Here is a 19,767-nt window from a genome sequence, read left to right on the forward strand (position 1 = left end):
TAAAAAAAAAAAAAGAAGATGAAGTTCAAATTATAGCCCAAGCATGCAGTTGGATGGTTAACACAAAATAGTGTTGCCCAGCTGCTGGGGAGGAGAGAGGTCAGTGGGGGAGCCCAAAGGCTTAGAACAGCATCCCCATCTTCATAAGGGTTAGAAGACAGGTTATTACAGGCTGGGAGGGGGGCATTCTCCATCTTCGGGGATGATGAGGAGAAGGGAGGCTGGTGAGAAGTCTGGGTGAACTGCTACGTTGGTGAGTTGAGTTTTAAATTTTTTTAAATAGCCTATCTCTTGCTGTAGCCTGCATGACCAGGGCTTCCCTTTGAAGGCTAAATATTGTAGCCAGCTTTGGAAGTCTGGCAAAGAAGCTTTGGGCAAAGCCCCTAGGCCAATGTCCTGGGTCTATTTGACCTACTGTGTAGTGGTGTTTTTCCTCCTCGTTCAAAAAGCTGAAGTCAGCAGTGAAGGGGGTGAGACTAAAGACAGCTAGAGAGGCCCGGAGGGGAGGTGGGGGTCAGAGCAGCTAGGCTGGCTCTTAGAAGATTTCAGAGTTAGGTTGGAGGCTGCTGACACTGTCCCCACTTTACACCCGGGGCCCGGGAAGAGGATGACAAGGTCAGTGGAATTTCAGAGTCAAGAATAGATCCTCTCTCACTCTGTAACCTCAGTAACTCATTCCAAGGTTTGAAGAATATCCCCCTCTGGGGAAATAGCGCTTCTGAAACCTGTTTCACATCTTTGTCTCATTTATTCCCACAGTCATTTACTTGGGGCGAGATATTGATGAATTTGACAGCAAAGCAGAGAAGGATGTTGCAGGGACTTTTTAACAAATTACAGTAAATATATATATTTTATATTTATGTATGTTACATATATTTTTATATATGTATTTTATGTTTATATTATATATATATATAACTTGCCATTTGAACAATTTAAAATGTATAATTCAGTGGTATTTAGTATATTCACAATGTTATCCAACTGTCACTACAATCTATTTCCAAACTTTTCCATCACCCCAAATAGAAACTCTGTGGCCATTAAGCACAACTCCACATTCCCTGCTCCCCAGCCCCTAGTAACCTTTAATTTACTTTCTGTCTCTATGAATTTGACTACACTGCGTACCTCCTATAAGTGGAATCATACAGGATTTGTCCCTTTGTGTCTGGCTTATTTCACTTAGCATAATGTTTTCAAGATTCATCAATATTGGAGTGTGTATCAGAATGCCATTGCTTTTTATGGCTGGATAACATTCTATTGTATGGATATACCACATTTTATTTAGCCACTCATCCATCCACGGACACTTGGGTTGTTTTCACCCTTTGGCTATTGTGAATAATGCAGTGATGAACAGTGGTCTATAAGCATGTGTTTGCATCCCTGTTTTCCATTCTTTTGGGTGTATACTTAGGAGTGGAATTGCTGGTATGATAATTTTATGTTTAACTTTTTGAGGAACTGCCAAATTTGCATGTTGGCCATTTGTATATCTTCTTTGGAGAAATGTCTACTCAAGTCCTTTGCCCATTTTTAAATTTGGGTTGTTTGTCTTTTTGTTGTTGAGTTTTAGGAATTCTTTGCAGATTCTGGATATTAAACGCTTACCAGGGCGCCTGGGTGGCTCAGTTGGTTAAGCGACTGCCTTCGGCTCAGGTCATGATCCTGGAGTCCCGGGATCGAGTCCCGCATCAGGCTCCCTGCTCAGCAGGGAGTCTGCTTCTCCCTCTGATCCTCCCCTTCTCATGCTCTCTCTCTCTCTCTCATTCTCGCTCTCAAATAAATAAATAAAATCTTTAAAAAAAAAAAAAAACGCTTACCAGATGTATGATTTGCAAATATTTTCTTCCATTCTTCAGGTTGTCTTTCCATTGTCTTGATAATGTCCTTTGATGCACAGTTTTAAATTTTGATGAAGTCCAATTTATCTATTTTTTCTCTTGTTGCTTATGCTTTTGGTGTCACATGTAAGGATCTGTTATCAAACCCAAGGTCATAAGGGTTTACCTCTTGTTTTCTTCTAAGAGTTTTAGGTTTTGGCTCTTATAGTTAGGTTGTTGATTGATCCATTTTGAGTTAATTTTTTTTATATGGTGTGAGGTAGGGGTCCAAATTCAGTTCTTTTGCATGTGTAAATCCAGCTGTCCCAGCACCATTTGTTAAAGAAACCATTCTTTCCCCATTGAGGGGAAACCATTCTTTCCCCATTGAGCACTCTTGTCAAAAATCAATTGGTCGTAGATGTATAGGACTCTCAATTCTATTCCCCTGGTCTATATGTCTGTCTGTATGCTAGTACCATACTGATTTGACTACTATAGTTTTATGGTTTTAGAGTAAGTTTTGAAATCAGGAGATGCAAGTCTCTGACTTGCTTTGTTGTTGTTCTTCAGGATTGTTCTGGCTATTTAGGGCTTCTTGTGATTCTTTATGTATTTGAATATAATCATTTTTGAACATATCTTTTTATGGATCTATAAGTGCTGGTTTCTACTGGGTGACTACCCAGAGATACTGCTATGACATACAATATCAGTATGTCCAGCTTTAGTACACACTGTCTGTTTCACGAAGTGATTGTGCCAGTTTATTCTTCTACCAACAATCTATGAGAGTTCCAGTTGTGCCACGTCTTTTACCAACATTTGGTCATCTCAATTCTTTTGTTAAGTTTTAAACTTTCTGGTAGTTTGCCCCCAAATTATGAGTGAAACATTGCTGTATTTTTCAAGGGCAGTGTAAGCATCTACATCTTTGTTCAGGTGATCTTTCTCTTGGCACCAAGTCTTGGAAAGTGCTACCTGCTCCATGCCCCACCAGCAGCAGCCAGGGTCTTGCTCAGCTCCAGAGGCTGGAGATCTGGCCAGTGAGTTGCATCTTTACAGCACAAAAGCTCAGCTTATGCGAGAGAACCTTGGGATTTGGAGTGTGCCTTTTAAGGTGCTAAAGGAAAATTGGTCATTGGATTTTGTCCTGGCTGCAGCAGTCAGCCATATGAACGTCATGGTGGATGAGGCTTTTGGAGCTGTGCCTAGCCTCTGAGAGAGATCAGTTCTTAGGGAACTGCTTCACAAGAACGAGGAAGCTAGCAGAGCTGTCCCATTTGACGTTGGGCATTTGCTCCTAGAAGAGGCTCCTTCAGACACAGAGCCTGAGTCCAAGGAGAGTAAGTGGCTTTTCCTAGCCCTATAGCACACTAGGGCTGGAGACTCTCAGACCTATGTCTTGTGCTTGCCCAGGGCAGTGAGTGCTCTTTCCATGTTCAGCTTGCTGGTTAGCCAAACTCAAGTCATGTAGTTCAGTAAACATTTACTGCAGGTCTCTGTGTACCAGGCATGGAACCAGGCACCTTGGGACCTGCAAAAGTCAGCACGGAGTCGCTAACTATGTGTTATTCATCATCCTGTAGGGGAGAAAATACTTGCACACATCACTGCAATGAAAGGAGGACGAGGTCTGTGCTTAGTGAGGATATACATAATGTGCTTTGGGAGCTAGAGGCAGGATGTTCATGTCCAGCCAGAGGGCGGCATTGCCTTCCTGGAGGAGGTGGCATTGGCCCCGGGCCTTAGAGGATGAGTAGGATTCTGTTGAGCAGAAGTGGAATAAGGGAACTCTAGGAAAAGAAACATAAAAAGCAGAAGAGGAGGTAGGCTGTTCCAGGCATTTGGAGAAAAGCAAGTGTAGTCAGATTACTGGATGCTGACAAGGAGTTTCCTAGATGTCTGCAGGGGGGAGGTGGATTTTATTCTGTAGGAACAGGGAGCCCCTGAAGGGTTTGCAGGTGGACAAGTCATTTAGTATTGTTCCTGACTGGAGAGCGTTCTGGTAACACAGGGTAATTCGCAGATGCGAATGCCCAACCCTCTCTGGCTTCTGCTTCTGCACACACAGACCCACACATAAGGAGAAGCACAGACGTAGTACACACATCAAGGTAGACGTACATACATCTAGGAACCAGGACAAACACATGCACTGAGACCAAGAGACCCACACATCAAAACACATACCCGGGCGCCTGGGTGGCTCAGTTGGTTAGGCGACTGCCTTCGGCTCAGGTCATGATCCTGGAGTCACGGGATCGAGTCCCGCATCGGGCTCCCTGCTCGGCAGGGAGTCTGCTTCTCCCTCTGACCCTCCCCCCTCTCATGCTCTCTCTCTATCTCATTCTCTCTCTCAAATAAATAAATAAAATCTTTAAAAAAAAAAAAAAAACACATACCCATATATGAGAACTTACTGAACACACACACACACACACACACACACACGAGTTCACACTTACAGGCACATATGGAATGATACCATCCTGTAAACGGAAGGAGGCATGCAGTCAGTGCCACGTACATGGACTGGAACATCTGTAGATTCACCAAGACAGGTACCCACACATGTCGGACCACACTAATGATATGAGTCGTGCATACGAGACAGAAACTATGGGACAGACATACCCATATGCTCACCAAGCCAGGCAGGGAGACATATGCATACCCTGAAACACTATCACACTTTCACACACACGCACACAGCCAAGCAGAGTGCTCACACTCACGGAGCCATACACTTGGGAACTGCAACTCTTCCCAGGGATGCACAGGTATATCCTTCACGCATGCTCACAAACACATGCTCACGTGTAGGCACACCCACGAGGCAGTCACACCACCGCCCGCAGAGGCACACACAGACTCAAGTGGGTGCAGACTCAGGCCATGCTGCTGGGGGGGTTCCTCACGTTCCCCTCCCAAGCCCCCCATGAATGTGTGATCTGGGCTCTCAGCACTGGAGGGGCCCTCAGACGCGCCCTCCCACTCAGTGCTGGGATTTCTACAGCTCCTCTGACACGGACCACCCACGGTTCTGCTTAAATCCTTCGGACAAAATACCGCAAGTTTCCTGTTGTAATGGAAGTCACTTTCCATCTCGGGAAGTGAGGATTATGCACACAGAGAGGAAACTAGACCCTTAGCCGGGTCGGTCAACAGCCAGTTAACAACTGCAGCTTGAGGGCCTCAGGCTCACCCAGCCCCACGCTGTCCCCTTGATTCCTGTCGGCAGTCCCTTGGCCACTCTCTGGCAAGGTCAACCGTCCCCCAGATCACCGTATTGCGGATCTCTTTGGTATGGCAGAGTGGGTGGGCGGAGCTTGGCACACCAGTCCTCCCAGGGGAGGGCAGTGGGTGGCAGGGGGTGAGCCTGCAGGGGCTGGGGAGTGCTGCCTAGGACCTGGGACGAGATGGAGCTCTCCTGCAGGCAGCCAGCTGTCTTCACAACCACAGCCGTCCCGTGCTGGTGTGGGCCGTCCTCTGCAGATGTGACCCACGTTCAGGCCGACCAGCCCCAGCAGCTCTCCCTGCTCCCTACTGCGTCCCTCCCCCTGGCTGCCAACCCTTCCCCACTCGCTGTCCTGCGCTGGGACAGTCGTCCTCACTTGAGAAGGGGGCTATGACACAGCTGGCTCTGAGGGATTGACCAGTGTGGCTGCCTCCAAAGAAGCCTCCAGAAGCCAGGAGAACTCCAAAGCAGTGGGGCAGCCCTGCCCTCTGGGTCGGCCCCCCCATCTGAATGCTTGCCTGATTTTCTCAGAATCTAACCTCCTTTTACTCCTCTTCAGTGTGGGATAAATCTGGTCTCTCCCTTAACCCCTCTCTTACCCCGCTGATATGGAAAACGGACTCCCTCTGCCCCCACCTGGGGTGTGCCCTCCTACTCTGACTCTGAACCGTAGGGCTGACACCTTCCAGTCTGGTTGGGGCTTTCTCAACTCTCCTTCCCACATCCTTACAAAGTCCACTAACCCATGTTCATTATAGACAAGAGAAAAGGCTCAACAGTAGCCCCTGGGAGAAGGCCAGGCTAGGGGCAAGGTGTGGGGCAGGGGGCAGCCAGGGCCAGGGGGCTGTGTTGTGGACTTGAAGCTCAGAGAGAGGCTGTGATGTGATGGTCAGAGAGACCGTGCACACGGAGCTTCCCCAGAGGAAGGGCAGCATCTGGAACCAGGGCTGGCCTGCGTTCTGCGCTGGGGATTGCATCATACGGTCACACGTACCTTTTCTTATTCACGAAAGTAGTTTATGTTCTTTGCAGAAAATTTAGAAGATAGATATAAGCACAAAGGAGAAAATGCAGATCATCCATCATTTCATCACCCAGAGAGAGCCATTCTTACTCTCTTTGTGCAATCTGCTCTTTGCACTGAATAATCTTTCATACTATTAAAATATTGTTCTATGTTATTTCATTGCTTTAATAACTATATAATATTTCATGGCTTATGATAGTAATAAGAATCCAACCTTTTTTTTTTTTGGTATTTATCATATACATCAGGCATTATCATTCACTGAATTTTGTAACTTGAGATAGATACTGTCATTACCCCAATTATACAAATAAAGAGAATGAGGCACAGAGAGGCTAAATAACTTGCCCAAGGTAACACAGCCAGTAAATGGCAGAGCCAGATTTTGAACCCAGGTCGTCTGGCTCCAGAACCCTTATTTTTACACACTACTTCCTGTCAAACCATGGACATACCATAGTTCATCATTTCCCCTAGTGATGGCTCTTCAGATTGTTTCTAAATTTTTACCATTACAAACAATATTCTGATGAACATTTGTGTGACTTACATATTCTCATTATCCTCAATTATTCACCTAAGATCTACTCTCAGAAGTAGAATTTATGAAACAAGGCATAAACATTTTTTAAAAAGATTTAAATATATTTATTTTGAGAGAGAGGGAGAAAGCACAAGCAGGGGGAGGGGTAGAGGGAGAGAGAGAATCTCAAGCCAACTCCAAGTTGAGCATGGAGCCCAATGCAGGGCTTAATCCCACGACCCTGAGATCGTGACCTGAACCAAAATCAAGAGTCAGATGTGGACTTAATAGACTGAGCCACTGAGGCACCCCAGGGCATAAGAATTTTAGATGCATTTTCAGATTTCCCTCCAGAAGAACGTTAGCAAGGTCCACTCTTACCAGCAAAATAGGAGGACTGGGCCTTACACTTTAAGAGAGAGCCTGACCCTCAGAAGCTTGACCACGTAGGGGGAACAGGATGGTGCAGGGAATGGAAGGAGTTGCGTGGGGGGTAGCCGAAGGGACTGGAGATACGTAGTCTGGAGAAGACCTGGATGCTGAAGGCGAGGGTACACTCATGTCGATAGTCAAATGTGCGATGGGCTGTTGAGCAGAAGAGAGAGTGGTTTGTCCTGAGGCCCTAGAGCAGAAGTGGACCAGCGGGCTGAAGTTGACATTGTGAGAGCCCTCGTCCTTCATTGGGCTTTGGATGGGCAGGGTGGGTGTTGAATAAATTTTACACAACCCACTGCCATCCTGGCTTGGGTTCGAGTAGGGTGTGTATATGGGGGGGTCGATACCACCCACAGAACATTACATCTTCTAGTCTTAACCAAGGGGTCTGCTCCTCCTTCCACCCCTGCCTTGGGGAGCCTGGCCCAGCCTGGTACTTCTGTCCATCTATTCCTTCGGAGCCTGAGCAGCACAGCCCGGCTTGTGTCATGGGCCACATAACTCCTCCATTATGCATGAGGGGGACCCGGCGGTGAGCGAATGAGCAAGCCAGGGTGGGGGGCGGGAGGCTGAGTGGTTATTAATAAACAAGTGTATTGTGTGGGATTCCATTCACAGCACTTTCAGAGGACGTGGTGGGCTTGAGATAAGAAAGCCCTGTTTATGCCACCGAGGGCTGGGGAGGTGGCAAGTGGGAGGTGGCAAGGAGCAGGGAAGCCAGGAATTATTTTGATTCGCCCCGGGGCAGAGCTGCTGTGTTTGCTCTGAGGCCAGCATCCAGGGGGAAGGTCTAGCTGGGGTTTTTGCTCAGGCCTCTGTCTGCCCATTGGAATGGCCTGGGTCGTGAGAGATGCCTAGCTCTCCATCCCCACCTGTCCCCATGGAGGGAGAGTGAGAAGACACTGGATGAACTGGAGCACGACACGTGCAGGAGAGAGGTGGGGTGGTCACCTCTACCCTACTCCCGGCCTCCTGTCCCCACCCCATTCCTCCTTCCAGGTGAGTCCTTCTGCTTTGGCCCTCCCAGACTCCGAAGTGGCCTGTGTTGGGATGGTGCCTTGTTTCCTGAAGGTGCTGGAGTTGTGTTTGTGGGCAAGATCTGCAAGAAGCTTTCTAGCCAGGGAGCGGGCTGGGTTGGTGTTAGGATGTGGAACATGAAGCAAGCAGGCCAGAAGGGAGAGAAGCAATAAGGAGGGATTAGCTTCAGTTTTGGAGGAAGAGTGGCAAGGGATGAGGCGCCCACACCCTGGCAAGGCTGCGCAGGGGAGCTCTGGTCGGAAGGGTGTCTGGGGAAGTGAGAGGCTGAGGAGCATTTGTCAGAGGGGACTCAGGCTGCGCATCTGATTGCAAAGCCCGTATTAACTCTGGGACTTGTTGTCCCTCTGGGTTAGTCCTCCCGAGCCCTTCCCTTTCTCTCCCTCAGCCCTTGGCTCTGGTCCCCACCATCCCCAAATAGCCCTCTCCTTCCAGCAGAGCCTATCCGACTTAGTCTTGGCATCTCTGGATCTCAGTCCAGGGATGCAGAAGCTGCTGGTTGGGAAGAAGTGAGAACAGGCCATTTTGCTCTCCACTCTTCTAGGGATGCAGAGCTAGTTTTGATTCAGGGAGTCTTGATTCCCTTTCACTTAGAGTTGAACCAAAACAAGAGGGAAGCCGGGGCCCAGGCAGGCCTGGGTCACCTGGCTCTGTCAGGAGCTAATGGTGCTCCCTTTGGCCTTTGCAAGTGGCTCTGGCCTGGAGTTCCCCTGATTTGGGACACGTTTCCATCTCAAGCCAGCTCTGAGGGGCTGTGGGCTGGTTTGGCTATAAGCTGGGAGGGAGAAGGGGGCCGGTGGCAGGGACTGTCTCTCCAGCACTCCTCATGGCTCCCTGCGGCAGCGCTTGGACCCAGTGACTTAAACTTTTTGTTTGGATTGGAGAACTGTAGCTCCTCCTTGGGCTCTCCACTCCTGCAGGCACTGTGGGCACTCGCTTCCCTTCCCCTCCCACGGTCTGAAGAGGTGGCGACTATTTTTAGAAGCATCTGCCTGCTCCTAGGAGCACTGTTCCTGTGATGTGTGTGCCAGGCTGGATGCTCTTCTACTAACACAGGGCACCGGAGCTAGCAAAACAGCTGGAGGTCAGGAGTGGGACTGGGGGCGGGGGGGGGGTGTGTGTGTGATCAGCCCTGCCTGGGCACCTGGCCTGGAGGAATGACCCAGCATCTTCCACCAAGATTTTCAGGGGTTCCTAATGACTACTATGTGGCTGTCAGTTGCTTTGGGAGGTTCCTGGAAGGTCCAGGAGCAGAGACAAGGGTCTTCCTCAGAGAGGCAGGCAGGCTGAGTCATGCTGTGGGCACGCCCCTCTCAAGAAGACAAGCCTGGTGTGTACCAGGAGGGGTGGGCAAGGTGGCCTCTCCCCAGGGATGGGAGAGCCATCGCAACTGTCACAGGCGACTGCTCACTGAGAGCTTTTCCCGGGATAGGCTATCCTCCGAGCTCTTGACGTCTGTTGTCTCTTGTAACCCATGCTACTGTCCTTTTAGAATCGAGAAAACCAAGACCCAGGGAAGTTAAGCATGTTGCCCAGTGTCACACTGTCCATGACCAAGCCAGTCGCCCTCCCCAGCCCAAGACCCTGTTAACTCTTGAGCCCTTGTGCTGGGCTGCCTCCCCATAGAAGGCAACAGATGCTTTGTTTTGGAGGCCACAGGAAGGATTGAGGTCAGATGCAAAGGAGGACTTCCTGACAGTGAGAAGGGCCACGTGGAATCTTTCTTGGAGATCTTTGAGAAGCATCTAGTGCCTCAGGAGGGGGCCTTCCTGCAGGCTGGACTCTGGATTGATGACCACTGGAGGGATCTGCTGTGAGAGATGCTGGACCATGCATTAGTGGCCCAGGGCATAACCAACCAGCAGCCTCTGGGCACGCCAGCTGGGATTTGGGATCTGGAAAAGAGGCTGGGAGGTGGGGGATGGTGCTGAGAATTCTCTAGTAGGGAGAGGAAGCCAAGAGAGGGAAGCCACCCCTAGGAGCTCTGGAGCAGCTTGTGGGTTAATAGGCTTTTCATTTTGGCCTTCCCGTCAGATGTGCCTCTTTACCCAGAAAAATCTCTGGCTTTGCTCGAGCTCTGTTCCTGGAACCGGTCCCCTTCCAGAGGGTGCAAGTGTCTGTAGTTCCCATGTGCTTAGGGACCACTGCTGGGGGCTTTCCAAGCGGAGGTGGGACTGGCGATCCACCTGGGTAGGACGCGGGCTCCTTTAGCCAGGCAGCTACAGGGCTACTCACCCCATTTCTTGCCCTGTGTCACCCGGATCTGTACCACGGGGGCAGCCGCAGAGAAGAGTGGATGATGTCTCCCCCCTTGATCTGCTGCAGGGAGGAATGGTGCACCAGCGCCTGGAGGTAGTGTGGGGTAGAGGTCAGACACATGGCTTCCAGCATCAGGCTGCCTGGCTTCCTGTCCAAGTTCCACCCTGAGCTGCTTGACCTCCCAGTGTCCTCAGCTGTCAAGAGTGACATCAGTAGTACCTGTCTCTTGGACTTTGTGAAGATAAATGAATGAATCCATGACGTCATTTAGCACAGGACGGAGGAAGAAGACCCCTCGGTCCGGGGCTATGCAGCCACTTTGGTCTCTCTCCCACGCCGCCCCGCTCGGTCTTACACTGGGGCCCGGGCCTACGTCGGGCAGGTGGCCTCATCAAGTGCTGGTAGCTTGGTCCTCTGCTCCTGCCCTTGGCTCAGGGTAAATAACGCAGCTGCGTCCTGCTGCCACTCCCTTTAGCTGCAGGAGCCGGTGTGAGGCCAGATGCTCAAGGTCCAGGACTTCTGCTTCCTGGGCTGCATTCAGCCCCATTTATCTTGGGCTCTGTAGAAGTAAGAGTCCACTTCTGGTTTAGTCTACGTGTCTGACTTGGCGGGTCTTCCTCACAGCTCAGCCATTACCTGCTGCTCAGGGGCCTGGGATTGAGTCAGGGCTTTCTTCTGCCCCCCTTCTGCCTGGTGACAGGCTCTCCAGTTCCAGCTGCTGCACCTCCAGCCCAGCGTCCTGCGTCCACCTCCTTCTCTCCATCTTTCTGGCTTCCTGGCCTGTGTGTCTCTGCCCCAGGTCCCTCCCTCTCTCGGCCAGCAGCCTTCTCCTTCTCCCGCCTCTGCCTTGTCCCTGGGCTGAACATTGTCCAGTTTAGACTTCTCCGGGATCCGAGGACACTTTGCATGCCCAAAGCAAACATCTGTTGACATTTAGAAATACTGAAGGACCCACGTTTTCATTTCCGTGTGAATGCTGCATGCTTTCCTTCTGGTATAGGAAGCTTAAAGCTGGGACCCGTGATAGAGTCCACCCCACGGCCACGATCATTTTTGAAAAGGAGAGGTAACTTCCCACTTTGCCCCAGACTAAGCAGGGTCAGAATGAGGGGGTTGAGTGGAGGAGGGTGACATAATGCTTTCTGGCTGCCCCCAGTCACTGCCCTATCCTTTTGATATATCTCCTCACTCAGTCCCTTCGATAACCGGATGAGTCAGATACACAATCCCCATTCTGTCTGTAGAAGGGGAAACAGAGAGGTTGAGTGACTTGCCTAAGGTCACATAGTGATTGAGTGGGAGAGTCAGGATTTGAGTGTGGGTCTGTTTTTCCTAGAATCACATATCCTCTAGAAGAAGGTAGGTTGGACAGGGGATATTAATGCAGACACATCTGAATGCAGACACATCTGGAGCTGGATTTTTGACTCTGAACAAACCCAAGTGTCCTATTCATGTCCCTTCCCCCTAACCCCCCCATTGCCTGGCTGTGGATCTCTGAAGGGAAGAGGGGAGACCCCCACCTTGAACCTGTCAGGCCCCAGGGTGGGCCAGCAGTGCAGTCACACTGCTGAAGCCGTCAGCTTCCCACAGACCACACATGCCAGAGAATACACTATATTTTGCTGAAAGAAGGGGAATAAAAAACAGAATGAGGAATCTGGAGGTGCCCAAATAATACAGTATTAGAAAGTGGAAGTGCTTCTCTTCCCGGGGGCACCTGGGTGGCTCAGTCAGTTAAGCGGACGGCTCTTGATTTTGGCTCAGGTCATGATCCCAGGGTCCTGTCCTGGGACCAAGCCCCGCATCAGGCTCCACACTCAGTGCGGAGTCTGCTTAAGTTTCTCTCTCCCTCTGCTCCCCCCCCAACTTGTGCACGCACTCTCTCTCTCTCCCTAAAATAAATAAATAAAAATATTTTTTTTTAAAAAAAGCTACTTAATTTAAAGGGGTGCCTGGGTGGCTCAGTCAGTTAAGCATCTGCCTTCAGATCAGGTCCTGGGATCGAGCCCTGCATCGCTGGGCTCCCTGCTCAGCGGAGAGTCTGCTTCTCCCTCTCCCTCTGCCTGCCACTCCCTCTGCTTGAGCTCTCTGTCTCTCTCTCTGTCAAATAAATAAATAAATAAATCTTTTAAAAAATAACTAAAGTGCTTCTCCTCCCTAAAAACAGTCTGTTTTTTAGGGAACAGTCTGCAAAATGTTTGCAGATGGACCAGAGGCCTGAGAGCCAGAAACCTGTACAATCTGTAGGAATAACTCCTCCCAATCTCCCGGCTGTTCTCAGGGCTTTCTCTCTCCTGGCGCCCCTCGGCTCCCCTGCTGGGGACTCTTTGTAGGAGAGGACGTTGTAAGTGACATGGTAATGGGCCTAAGCACACACCAAGAGCCAATGGTAGGTACCAGCCGCCCTGTTCCCCCCTCCACAAATCCCCAACCAAGACAGGATGTGATTAACTACTTCTGAGGAGCATTTGGAACTCAACTTCCAGCGGCTTGAGGAGAGGTCTGATGGAGTCTTTGTTTGCCTGACTCTGAAATTCTGGGGTTGGGGGGAGAGGGTGGGGGGAGAGGTGGAGGGAGAGGGCTCTGCAGGCCCTTTAGACTCCATGGAGAATTGCCTGATAAATACACAGTCATTTGGAATGTATTGTCTTCCTTCCTAAGCCTTTAAGATCTGCCTTCTAAATTACTACTAAAGTGTGTGAGTCTCTTACCTGAGCTCTTAGTGTTTTTATTTTTTTCACTCTTAAAATCAACTGTATTGGAGTATAATTTACATTCAATAAAATGTACTCATTTTAAGGGTATTGTCAGATGAGATTTGACATATGTATATACCCATGTAACCACCACTCCAATCAAGTTATAGACTATTTCATCACCCCTGAAAATGCCCTCATCCCATCTGCAGGCAGCCTCCCCCCAGCTCCTGGCCCCAGGCAACCACCAGAGGAGTTTTCGGTCACTGTAGATTGATTTGCCCATTCTAGATATCCATGTGTGTGCAGTATGGTCTTTGTGTCACTGCTAGGGTTTGATAAGCCTCAGGGGAGAATAAGTTATTTGAGACTCCCGCACGGGCATGGCCCCTGCCAGGGGATCTCCCGTCTCTGCACCCTCTCCGTCCTTCTCGAACCCTTCAGCCTACTCTTACCTGGTGTGTGAACGTGATACACCTTGAGTCTGTGACAGGAGAAAGATCCCTCCCTTCCCTTTGCTTTGGCACTGAGTCTAGGGAAATGGTAGGGAGAGGAGGTTTGGGGAATTCTGGCCTATGCCTGCAGAGCTCAAGATGTGGGGGATGACTCTCAACCATGAGAAATGGCTGTGGGGTTCCAGGAGGTAGACCCTGGGTAATGTGGAGGTGGACAGGCAAATGAACTGGCCTCTCTCCTGCCGCTGGCTTTGTTACCACTGTTGCTGCCATTCTTTGCATCAAGGTGGGTGTGAAAGCTACTCTCCTAGAATTCAGGGGTTCTTTTGAATGAATTGAGGGGCAGGGAAGGGGAGGAAGCAGACTTCAGGTCCAGCCTGTGGGCTGTGTGTCCTGCTTAGCAAGGATGTGTTGGAGGACAAGCAGCAGGGAGCTTGGCTTATTGGCTGTCTTCTGGACTGGAGCTGACCATGCCACACACCTCTCCTTGGGCTCAGGTCTGCAGCTTCTGCTCTCCTTGGGCAGGAAGGAAGGGCAGCTCATGACACTTGATTCTTACATGGTGGCAGTGATCCTAGGTGCCAACCTGGTAGAGAAGGACACAGTGCTAAGAATTTGCTGCAATTTGCATAGCCTTTTGGGGATCCTGTTGACCCATCTCTACAAGTGGGCATATTTGAAGGATATTTTAAGGGTGCTTTCATTTCTTGAGAAAAAGGGATACAAACTAAAGCCAAGATGCTGTCATTATGATATTTTTTTCTTCTGTTTTATCATCATCTTCATTATTATTTCATTGTGGTAAAATACATTGTTGGGGAGGAAGAAATTTTTCTATGTCCTTCAAGATCCTTCTAGCTAGATTGAGAATAGGCTGACATGAAAGAGAGTAACAGGAGAAAATCAAGTTTAATTGCATACATCCAGGGAATCTACACAGACATGAAAATCCAAAGACAGTCAGGCAAGATGAGGTATATGTCATCCTGAACTAAGGAGAAGGGGTAGCGTCTGGAACTTCAAAGGAAAGGAATGCAATTCACAGAAAAATGAAAAAGCCTCAACATTTGGTAAACAAATATTTGCTGGACCCCTCAGAAACAATGGGACATAGAGGACTTTGATCAGTCAGGCTTTGCTAGGTTCCTCCCTGTCTACCCTGCCTAGTTTATATCATAATGTAGTTATCTGTGGTGATATCTCCCTTCCTGGAGCCAGTCCTCTATCTAAATTATTTTAGGCAGTTGTGTATGTGTAGGAGGCAGAGGTGAAAGTTTCTTCCTGAGTCTTTTGGGTCTTGATTATTTTCAGCTTAATAATCTTTTTGTAATCTGCATGTCAATGTGGCCCATCTTGGGGTGGCCTGCTCTTGGCTCCTGCAATGCACAACATAAAATTGACCATTTTAACCATTTTTAATTATACCGCTAAGTGGTATTAAACAGATTTACATTATGGTGCAACCATCACCACCATCCATCTCCAGAACTTTTCATCTTCCCAAACTGAAATTCCATACCCATTAAACATTAACTCCCCATTCCCCACTCCCCCTGGCACCTGGCAACCACCATTGTACTTTGTCTCCATGAATTCCACTACTCTAGGTATTTCATATAAGCAGAATCATGCAGTATTTGTGTGTCTGACTTATAGCACTTAGCATAATGTTTTCCAGATTCATCCATGTTGTAGCAAGTATCAGAATTCCATTCCTTTTTAAAGCTGAATTAACATTTCATTGTATAGGTATACCACATTTTTGTTTATCCATTCATCTGCCTCATCTGCCAATGGGCATCTGAGTTGTTTCTGCCTTTTGGCTGTTGTGAATTATGCTGCTATTATGAACATTTTTGTATACAAATATCTGTTTGAGCCATTATGGTATTTAAATGCTCAGCCGCCCCTCCTAGCAGCTCCTCCTGCTTAAATTTACTGCGACCTAGCGCCCAGAGTGGTGTGCATTCCTGCTCCCCTAGCCTGGCACCCTGTCTCTTCTTAAATTCGTGCCTGTGGCAAATGGTATGCTTCAAATACTTCGGTCTTTGATGAGTACGGGGGACTTAGGAGTTTTGAGTTCCTTTCCCTAGAAGCTTTCTTTTCAGTGTGTTTAACTACTCTTGGCCACCAGCTGACTTTTGGAATTTGAGTCCATTAAGTTTCTTAATACCAGAATACAACAGAACACCTTTGGTTCTTCAAGGAAAGAAAAGAAACTAAATTTTATCAAGTATCTATTATGTGCTATCAGGTACCATTCAAGGTACTGTAAAAGTACAGCTAGCTTCACATCCTTTTAAAGGGCTCTCCTGTGAGATAGGGACCCAACCTGAGTGTTAAGGGAAGGAAACCAAGGAGAGGCTCAGAGAAGTTAAGTCACTTGCCCAAGCTCACAGAGGCCAACACTCCATACACGACTTAAAAACCTCCCTGGTCTTTCAAATGCAAATGAGCCAGAGAAATTTCTGGGACCTTGTCTTTTACAATGGAAATCCAAGCCTGGAGTTCCCCTTTTGCTTAGAAAAGAATAATCCTTTGGGCTTCCTTGCCCTAGTTTCGACAAAATATGGAATTATTAATTAAGGTTTTGTTTTGTTTTTCCAAATACACAAAAGCAGAAAATAGTATCATGAATCCCCACATACCCATTCCCCAGCTTCAATAATTATGGACACTTGGTCTGTCTTGTTTTATCAGTCAGGTTCTTCTTTTTGATCCGTGAGGTCCTCCCAAGTGGAATGGCAGCAGTTGGTGTTTTCTGAAAGAGAGAAGGGAAATCAGCAGATCTGGGAATCGCGGACCGAAATCTCTTCCCAGCTAGAGGAGTGTTAATCGCCACTGGTTGGAATCCCCTCTGGTGGTTCATTATTCAGCTGGTTACTGAACACCATCCAGGAGGCAGGGGAGGAGGGCAAATCTTTTGAGAGGCCTGGCAGGACCTGGCAGGGTGGTATGCAGAGAGGCTTCCCTTTCTTAGAGCATTTTCCTCCTACTGTTTGATTTTATTGGAATTCTTCTGAGTGGCGAAAGGGAAGGTTATGTGAGGATAACTGTCCCCTTAGGGGAACAACGCTAAGCCAAAGCAGTGTTGAGGTGGAACAGGGACTGGTGGGAAATAAGCCTCTAGCCTCTTCAGCTAGATTGATTTAACAAACATTTCCACTTCTTTTTTTCACTTTTAGTTTTTTACCAATACCTCAGTGCGCCTGCACTGAGCTAAATGCGGCCCATCCAACTCTGACACATTGGTATCTGCTCTCAAGAAGTTTGTGGTCCACAAAAATAATAACTAAGAGCAACTCACACTTGTGTGTGCATTGTCTCATTAATACCCCGGCCCCAAACAGTCTGTAAGAACTATGTCCATGGGGCAGACAAGGAAGCTGGGGCTTCATCCTGTGCTGTGTGTGCAGAATAAGTGTAGGTTGGGGAGGGCTGAGGGTCAGAGTGGGGCTGAGGGGACCCGGACCTTCTCTCAGGCTGCAGGAATGTGCTTCTGTAAAAACCCCGCCAGATGTGTGTTCCCAGAGGATTGAGGGCAGCCAAATGGCGTATTTTTTTCTCTGGACTTTATCGAGGACCGTGGTATTGATTTTTATTTAAAAACAGTGCCATTCTTCAGGAGGAGGGGAGGAGTCAAGACTGGAACTTGAGAAAGAGTTCTTTCCTGGGGCTGCAGGAAGGGATGGACAGTCTGTTTGGATTTTATTTAAAAGAAGATTTGGTGTCTTACAAACTGATGGGACTGAAAGAGGTCGTTTTAAGGATAAGGAAGGAGCAGTTTCTGATCTGGGCTGACTGCCCAGTGATCAGGTGGTTTGGGGTTCTTGTGGCGGGTGGGGGAACAGCTGATAGCGTCATCCCTGTCATCCTGGGGTGAGGGGGGCTCTGGTACCCAGTTTCTGCATGGAAGCCTGCCTTGTGAGTTTGAACAGATTTTCTACAATCGGCTCGGCTAATGTGTCTAGCAGGGGGCAGTAAATGATTTATTTTAAAAGACAATCTATGAACCTCTTTCCACTCTCCCCAGGCAGCCCCTCCTCCCTGGCTGTGGGTCAGCCATGACCTGCAGGGTTAAGGTAAACTTAGAAGGCTCTGCCTACCCACCCATAAGGGATGTGAAACATTGAAATGAGAGTCCCAAAGGCCAGGCTCTCCTTTAAGAAGAGAGAAAAGGAAAGCGTTTATTATTAGCATTCTGATTTTTTCTTTTAATTTTTAATTTATTTAAAAAAATAAAGAGGTTTTTCTACCATGAGACGAGGTGCGAGGTGCCATCTAGACTGGAAGCAGGAAGAAGGAACATCCAGGTTCCTTCCAACTATGTCATTTTGGTCTTCCTCCCTCGTTGTCCCCATCCTGGAGTCCCAGGTAATTTAAAAGCAAGACTGAGTGCAAGATCAGCTTCCTATAGAACCCCAGAGAAAATGCTGTCTTCCAATCAGTGCATCATCTCCATCTGGACCTTGCTGACAGAGAGAGGAAACATGAAAGTGCATGAGGACACCTCTTTCAGGAACGGAGGGTGTCCCAAACTGGCGAGACAAATGCATGTGGCCTTTCAGAACAAGCCAGAATGTGGCAGCCTGCCTGCCCTCCTGGGACTGCAACTCACAGATGACGGTTGCTATGGATATGGGCAACTGGGGCTCCCCTGGGGCAGCGGGGCGTTGAAGGCGTGAGGCTGTTTGTTGCAATGTCTGTGCTTTCCTCACCACAGAGCCACACAGTGAGGGACAGGGGACCTGCCTGGCCTGAGCGGTGCCTCCTCAGGGCCCACCCTGGGGGCCCTGGGTACCTAAGGCCACACCACCTGTGCAGAGTCGCTGGGCTTTAGGTGACACATGGGGGGCCTGTCCATCGGTGCTGCATGGGCAGTTCTCTCCTCTTTTCTCCTTATTTTGGAGGCTGGCAGGGCTAATGCTAATAGCTCCCCAGACCCAGGAGAGCATTCCTGGATTGGAGGCATTACCTGGTGAAGCTTTATACTATGAGTGGGGCTCTGTCCTGGAGGCTGCAGGAAAGGTATGAAAAGGTAGGGGGAACATAGTTTATGCCATCCGGACATGCCTGGTATGAGGGGAGAGACACAGCCCATGCCATCCTTGAGCTCCCAGTCCGATGGGGACCACCCGAGGTACACCAAGGACCCAGGGTCACGGACAGAGACAGGGTAGAAAAAGCCCATCACTTCACACTTCCCATAAAGTCAGACACGTCTGGGGTGTACCAGGTACTGTACATGGGCCCTCTGGACTCAGTATCGCTGCTCTTCCCCCAGCCTCCCTCCACTTCTGCCACACCGGGCCCTGGGCTCTTCCTGAGACCCCAGCAGCTGGGGCACTTGGGCCCTGCCTTGCCGTTCCCTTGGCCGGGGGCTGTTTTCTCCATCACCTCCCAGTTCCCTCACTGTTTCACCATATTTATTCAGATCTCTGCTTTGGTACAATTTCCTGACCACCCTGTGGCAAGCAGCATTTCCCGGCTTCCCAGACCCCTCCCTTAGCCCCTCTGCCTGCTTGACTTTTCTTCACAGCATCTGTACTATTGACTAGTTTACTGCTGGATTGTCTGCCTCCCCTGCTGGACGGTCAGCTCCTCCAGTGCTGGCACAGTGCCTTGTTGACCACTGTGCCCCACTGCGAAGAGTATCACCTGGAATCTGGGAGGTACTCAATAAATACTGGATGAATGAGTGACAAACTGTGTAGCATGTGGTTAGCTTTGCGTTCTCCGGGAGTGTCGACAAATGCTTTTCTAGTAGTCCACCAATTGTAAAGATAAAACTTCTTACTTGCAATTCTAATTTGTGATTGAAAGACATTCTTCTTAAAATTAGATTTTGGTTTCCTAAGACAATATCTCTCACGTGGGGGTCTACGGACCCCGGGAGGTTCTTAGATATGATCATGGCAGTTTGGGGATTTGCGTTACTTTTGGAAGGCGTCTGCATATTAGTCAAGTTTGGAGGACCCATGTGTAGTTGCTGGAAATCATGTACATAAGGCTTATGAGGTAGGGTGCATTGGAGGTGGCCTCCGGAGAACTTTCTGGAAAGCAGATCTTGAGCAGCAAGTTGAAAGAAAGGAGCAGGTCTTTATACAAGACAGAAAGGCATTGGGTGACTTGCTTTCGGTGTCTGGCTGGTGATGGTAAGGGGCCATAGGAGGCAAGCCCCCATGAGCCATGGCGTCCCAGCATATCTACTTGGCTGAAGTGGAGTCTGAACTTGGATAGAGCAAGGTGAAGCAGTTAAGT

General features: G+C 48.9%; 1 protein-coding gene across 19 annotated transcripts in view; it reads left to right on the forward strand.

Moving 5' to 3' along the window:
- Positions 1–19,767, forward strand: part of NFASC (neurofascin) — a 180,644-nt gene that overhangs the window by 30,429 nt on the left and 130,448 nt on the right. The window contains exon 1 of one of the 19 annotated variants that reach the window (XM_081825077.1): positions 7,667–8,057. The exons of 17 other annotated variants lie outside the window; for them this stretch is intronic. The gene's annotated coding sequence lies outside the window, so the exon portion shown is untranslated. Of the gene's footprint in view, positions 1–7,666; positions 8,058–19,767 lie in introns of those variants that run through there. One more of the 19 variants, XM_081825087.1, reaches the window with a different exon arrangement.

This window comes from Leptonychotes weddellii, chromosome 6, assembly GCF_054177405.1.
Source record: "Leptonychotes weddellii isolate Sample4059 chromosome 6, ASM5417740v2, whole genome shotgun sequence".
In the NCBI taxonomy this organism is placed as follows: domain Eukaryota; kingdom Metazoa; phylum Chordata; class Mammalia; order Carnivora; family Phocidae; genus Leptonychotes; species Leptonychotes weddellii.